We start from the raw sequence: 7,281 nt of genomic DNA, 5'->3' as shown, positions 1-7,281 counted from the left end.
AAACCTCCATTGTGCTCCAAGATATACAATGCATTCTAACTATTGTATTATTATTATTACTATTATTATTATTATTAGTATGTCACAGCAAACAAGATCTATTATTATTATTATTATTAGTTTATTTACATCCTGCTCATTCTTTCCACAAAAGGTATTATTTTTTTCCTACACTATTTGTTGTTGTTTTGGGCCTTCAAATTATTTCTGGCCCTAAAGCAAACCCAAAGCAGGGTTTTCTCCCCAATATTGATCCAGAAGATCAATACCATTGACGTCTCCTGAGGCCGAGAGAGTGTGACTTGCCTCTGTGTGTCATTCCCTCCATGGCCTTTGCTCTATAGTTTTGGGCATGATTCATGCCAAGTCCATCTGACAGAATTATGATCTGTATTCAGCGACATAATTGCTCTTCCAGCAAAACATGCAATTATCAATTATTTTCCAAAGTTAAAGGAAGTGGCTCTTTTGGGGCCAGAACTCCCAGAATGTGTCTCGATTTGGGATGCCACTGCAGACCTTCCCTTTGGGGTGGAATACAATGGAAAGAAGTAAATACGGTTGTGTTTCTCTTTCGTTCCTAGTGTAAAATGACCCTTTTCTTCCTTAGCTGGCCCTTTCTTGCCAGGGATCAGATAGCCGCCTAAACAAACAGCGGAATCCAAGCTAGATCTCTTTTTTCCTAGATCCAAGTGCGCTTGGTATCTGGTGAAACGAGATTCTGGCCTTCCAAGGCGGCGAGGAGGCGCCTCTCCATCCAAGTGTGTACGGGGTTGTCTTAGGCCAGGAATCCTTGGTCAATGCGCATCTTGCATGTATGTGTATGTATGCATGTGTGCACGCGCATATATACATATAAACACAAACACATACACATACATGCAAGATGGCACTGATAGTCTAAAGGCACTCAATCCCACCAGATCCCTGCTGGCCAGCCTTGGTGGCTCCTTGGATGGGAGACCGCCAGTGAATCCAGAACTCTATTTCGGAGGAAGGAAACGGGCGCATTGACCAACACACACACAAGCTTGGGTACCAGGCGTTGCCCGGGTTATTAGAAGTCATATTTTCATTTTACAAGTAAGTGTGTGTGTGTGTATACACACACACACATATATATACACACACACAAATATATATTTGCATACGTGTGTGAGTATATATATATACTCAAACACATACACAAACACACACACATATACACACAAACAGACACACATATACACACATAAACACACACGTATACACACCCATGTATATACACACACATATGCAAGCAAACACACACACATATATACACACATACATAAACACACACACATATATACACACACATATACTCACACACATGTATATACACACATATACACACAAACACACACATATATACACATATACTTACACACATATGCAAACAAACACACACACATATATACACACACATATACACACAGACACACATATACACACATACACACATGTATATTCACACATATATACACACATATACACACACATATGCAAGCAAACACACACACACATATATACACACATACACAAACACACACACACATGTATATACACACATATACACACAAACACACACATATATGCACATATACTTACACACATATGCAAACAAACACAAACACACATATATACACACATACACAAACACACACACATATATATACACACACATATACTCACACACATACACACTCACACATATATACACACACAAGCTTGGGTACCCGGCATTGCCTGGGTTATTAGAAGTCATATTTTCATTTTACAAGTATGTATGTGTGTGTGCATGTGTGTGTGTACACACACACATATACTCACACACATACATATATACACACACATACACACACACACATATACACACAAATGTATACGCACACACATATATACACACACACATACACACAAACACACACACATATATACACACATACACTCACAAACAAACACACACACAAGTTTGGGTACCCGGCATTGCTCAGGTTATTTGAAAAAGTCAATTATTTAATGGCGCAAAATGCATAAGGTTGTGGGTGAACAATCAGGGGTGGCTGAACCATTCGGCCAATTACGCATCTGCGTATAGCGCAAAATCCCCCAGGGGCGTTCTTGAGGCCCGTTGGAAGTCACTTTAAAGCAAACCATTTTTTTTGTTTTTGTTTTCATTTCAGGAGCGACTTGAGAGAACTACAACTCCCATCATGCCAGGTCAACACCCTGAAACTCCATCAGTACTTCAAGTTTGTTATGTTGGGCAAGTTTGCTCTAGATGCATCATCGATGGGGTTGAGTGTGCTCTCTGGCTGGAGGGTAAACTACAACTCCCACTATGGTGAGTCAGTCCCCTCAAACCCCTCCAGTAGGTTGAATCAGTCATGGGGGTTCTCTGTGCCAAGTTTGGTCCAGGCCCATCATCGGTGGAGGTCACCGTTTCTTTGGTTGTGGGTGAACTACAACTCCCCAAAAGGCCATCCAGTCCCTATCGGCTCAGGTAAAAAACAAACCGCTGCAGCAAACCGTTTGCTGGTCTGTTTTCCAAATGGATACCTTTGGCTCTCCCTGGACATATTTTTGCATTGCCAGGTCTTACCTGTCCCAGTTTTGACCTGCAACATATGTGCGTTGCAACATGTTATTATTCCCTGCAGGGTGCACATTTTTGGAGGAAGATATCAAGGGCTTGCAGAGACTTGGAAAGAGGGCTTGTTTTGGAAAATTCCAAGTCACCTTTCAAACCCGTCCCAGGACTCTTTTTGCAGAAGGTTAAGGTTGTGCTTTGAAGCAAGAGACTGGGCGGCCATCTGACGGGAGTGCTTTGATTGTACTTTGAAACAAGAGACTGAGTGGCCATCTGTCAGGGGTGCTTTGAAACAAGAGACAGAGTGGCCATCTGACAGGAGTGCTTTGATTGTGCTTTGAAACAAGAGATTGGGTGGTCATCTGTCAGGGGTGCTTTGATTGTGCTTTGAAATGAGAGACTGGATGGCCATCTGTCGGGGCTGCTTTGATTGTGCTTTGAAATGAGAGACTGAGTGGCCATCTGTTGAGGGTGCTTTGAAACAAGAGACTGGGTGGCCATCTGTTGGAGGTGCTTTGATTGTGCTTTGAAACAAGAGACTGGGAGGCCATCTGTCGGGGGTGCTTTGATTGTGCTTTAAAACGAGAGACTGGATGGCCATCTGTTGGAGGTGCTTTGATTGTGCTTTGAAACAAGAGACTGGATGGCCATCTGTTGGGGGTGGTTTGAGTGTGCTTTGAAACCAGAGTCTGGGTGGCCATCTGTCAGGGGTGCTTTGATTGAGCTTTGAAACAAGAGACTGGGTGGTCATCTGTCGGGGTGCTTTGAAACAAGAGACTGGGTAGCCATCTGTTGGGAGTGCTTGGATTGTGCTTTGAAACAAGTGACTGGGTGGTCATCTGTCAGGGGTGCTTTGATTGCGCTTTGAAACAAGAGACTGGATGGCCATCTGTTGGGAGTGCTTTGATTGTGCTTTGAAATGAGAGATTGGATGGCCATCTTTCAGGGGTACTTTAAAACAAGAGTCTGGGTGGCCATCTGTTGGGGGTGCCTTGATTGTGCTTTGAAAACAGACTGGAAGGCCATCCGTTGGGAGTGCTTTGATTGTGCTTTGGAACAAGAGTCTGGGTGGTCATATGTCGGGGGTGCTTTGATTGTGCTTAGAAACGAGAAACTGGGTGGCCATCTGTCGGGGGTGCTTTGATTGTGCTTAGAAATGACAGACTGGGTGGCCATATGTCAGGGGTACTTTGGAACAAGAGTCTGTGTGGCCATCTGTCGGGGGTGCTTTGATTGTGGTTTGAAACAAGAGACTGGATGGCCATCTGTTGGGAGTGCTTTGATTGTGCTTTGGAACAAGAGACTGGGTGGTCATATGTCGGGGGTGCTTTGATTGCGCTTTGAAACAAGAGATTGAGTGGCCATCTGTCAGGGATGCTTTGCTTGTGATTTTCCTGCATGGCAGGGGGTCGGACTAGATGGCCCCTGTGGTCCCCTCCAACGTTGTGATTCAGTGACACATTGCACATATATTGTGTTTCTCAGGCCTTTCTTTAAAAAAGCCAAGCTTGCTTCACCTTCGGACATGCGTCCGGCCCGCTCTCGGCGTCACCCAAACCGCCAACATGACGGTTTGTGTGATGCACGGGGACAACATGCGCCCAGCAAATGCATGCTGGAAACCACAAATCCAGGTGAAAGACCAGCGCTGTCACAAGGATGGTCAGACGCCTGTCTATGGCGTGATGACAGACTGTCATCGTGTGCCTTCAAGTCCTTTCTGACTTATGGCAAACCTATTCGTAAACAACATTTAAGCGGTCTTTCTCCAAGCAGAGACCGGATGGCTATCTGTCGGGAGGGCTTTGATTGTCTTCCAACATGGTTGGACTGGATGGCCTTTGTGGCCCCTTCCAACTCTTAATACTCACAGCGGGTGCTTCAAAGCTGAAACTGGATGGCCATCTGTCGGGAGGGTTTTGATTGTCTCCCAGCAGGGTTGGACTGGATGGCCTTCGTGGCCCCTTCCAACTCTTAAGACTCACAGTGGAGGCTTCAAAGCTGAAACCGGATGGCCACCTGTCGGGAAGGCTTTGATGGCGTCACCTTGCATGGCTGGACTGGAGGCTTCAAAGCCAAAACTCGATGGCCATCTGTCATGAGGGCTTTGATTGTCTCCCTGCATGTTTGGACTGGATGGCCTTCGTGGCCCCTTCCAACTCTTAAGACTCACAGTGGAGGCTTCAAAGCCGAAACCAGATGGCCATCTATCGAGAGGGCTTTGATGGTGTCACCTTGCATGGTTGGACCGGAGGCTTCAAAGCTGAAACTGGATGGCCATTTGTCAGGAGGGCTTTGATGGCGTCACCTTGCATGGCTGGACTGGAGGCTTCAAAGCCGAAACCGAATGGCCACCTGTCGGGAGGGCTTTGATTGTCTCCCTGCATGGTTGGACTGGATGGCCTTCGTGGCCCCTTCCAACTCTTAAGACTCACAGTGGAGGCTTCAAAGCCGAAACTGGATGGCCACCTGTCGGGAGGGCTTTGATGGTGTCACTTTGCACGGTTGGAGGCTTCAAAGCTGAAACTAGATGGCCATCTGTCGGGAGGGCTTTAATGGTGTCACCTTGCATGGTTGGACAGGAGGCATCAAAGCCGAAACTGGATGGCCATTTGTCGGGAAGGCTTTGATGGTGTCACCTTCCATGGTTGGAATGGAGGCTTCAAAGATGAAACTGGATGGCCACCTGTCGGGAGGGCTTTGATGGTGTCACCTTGCATGGCTGGACTGGAGGCTTCAAAGCCAAAACTGGATGGCCATCTGTCGGGAGGGCTTTGATGATGTCACCTTGCATGGCTGGACTGGAGGCTTCAAAGCCGAAACTGGATGGCTATCTGTTGGGAGGGCTTTGATTGTCTCCCAGCATGGTTGGACTGGATGGCCTTTGTGGCCCCTTCCAACTCTTAAGACTCACAGTGGAGGCTTCAAGGCCGAAACTGGATGGCCACCTGTCAGGAGGGCTTTGATGGTGTCACCTTGCACGGTTGGAGGCTTCAAAGCTGAAACTAGATGGCCATCTGTCGGGAGGGCTTTAATGGTGTCACCTTGCATGGTTGGACAGGAGGCATCAAAGCCGAAACTGGATGGCCATTTGTCGGGAAGGTTTTGATGGTGTCACCTTCCATGGTTGGAATGGAGGCTTCAAAGGAGATTCCATCTGAACATTAGGAAGAACTTCCTGACTGTGAGAGCCGTTCAGCAGTGGAACTCTCTGCCCCGGAGTGTGGTGGAGGCTCCTTCTTTGGAAGCTTTTAAACAGAGGCTGGATGGCCATCTGTCAGGGGTGATTTGAATGCAATATTCCTGCTTCTTGGCAGGGGGTTGGACTGGATGGCCCATGAGGTCTCTTCCAACTCTTTGATTCTATGATTCTATGATTCTATGATTCTAAAGATGAAACTGGATGGCCACCTGTCGGGAGGGCTTTGATGGTGTCACCTTGCATGGCTGGACCGGAGGCTTCAAAGCCAAAACTGGATGGCCATCTGTTGGGAGGGCTTTGATGGTGTGTTCTGCCAGGTGGGGAAAGCCCAAAGCACCCCCGACAGATGCCACTCAGCATGGGATCAAAATCAGCTCATTCGTTGACCCATTCACAATCCACATGGACGCAGAAGTGGGGCAATTCTAAGATGTTTCCTGCTTGCAAGTGGCGGAAAAATGAGCTCAGATTCAGAAGAAATCCTAGAAGTCGTGCCTCAGTTTCCCCTTTGGGTCGGAGAAATGGCCACTCACCTCGCCTTCCTTCCCCACATCGAGAAATGAGACAGAGAATGGGTGTCTAGGGATGATTCACTCAAGTCGCCAGTCATCGTCCAATGTGGCAACTGCTATGCTATGTTGGTACTCTTTTCCAACATAGTGTGCTCCCTGGGAGTCTGGATGGCCATCTGTTGGGAGTGTTTTGATAGTATCTTCCTACACCATCTGGGACGGGACTGGATTGCCTTTGGGGACCCTTCCAACTCTGTATGATTGCATGAAAATCCTTCCTGGGAGTGCTTCCTGGGAGTCTGGATGGCCATCTGTCGGGAATGTTTTGATGGTGTCTTCCTGCACCTTCTGGGGTGGGACTGGATTGCCTTTGGGGTCTCTTCCAACTCTGTATGATTGTATGAAAATCCTTCCTGGGAGTCTGAATGGCCATCTGTTGGGAGTGTTTTGATGGTGTCTCCCTGCACCGTCTGGGGTTGGACTGGATTGCCTATATGTATGTATGTGGATATGTATATATGTGTGCATGTGTATATGTATATATGTATGTGTGCATGTATATGTGCATGTGTGTGTGCGTGTTTGTGCGTATTTGTGTGTGTTTGTGCATATATATACGTGTGTGTGTATGAATGTGTGCATGTGCATATGTATATGAGTGTATGCGTATATGCATATGTATACGCATACACTCATGTATGTACATGTATACATATGTGTATGTACATTGTGTATATGTGTGTGTTTGTGCATATATCTACGTGTGAATGAATGTGTGCATGTGCATATGTATATGAGTGTATGAGTATATGCATATGTATACGCATACACTCATGTATGCACATGTATACATATGTGTATGTACATTGTGTATATGTGTTTTGTGCATATATATACATGTGAATGAATGTGCACATGTGCATTTGTATATGAGTGTATGCGTATATGCATATGTA

Source organism: Anolis sagrei, chromosome 12 (genome assembly GCF_037176765.1).
Source record: "Anolis sagrei isolate rAnoSag1 chromosome 12, rAnoSag1.mat, whole genome shotgun sequence".
Lineage (NCBI taxonomy): Eukaryota > Metazoa > Chordata > Lepidosauria > Squamata > Dactyloidae > Anolis > Anolis sagrei.
The sequence above is the reverse complement of the archived record's forward strand: the minus strand, read 5'-3'. Positions refer to the sequence as shown.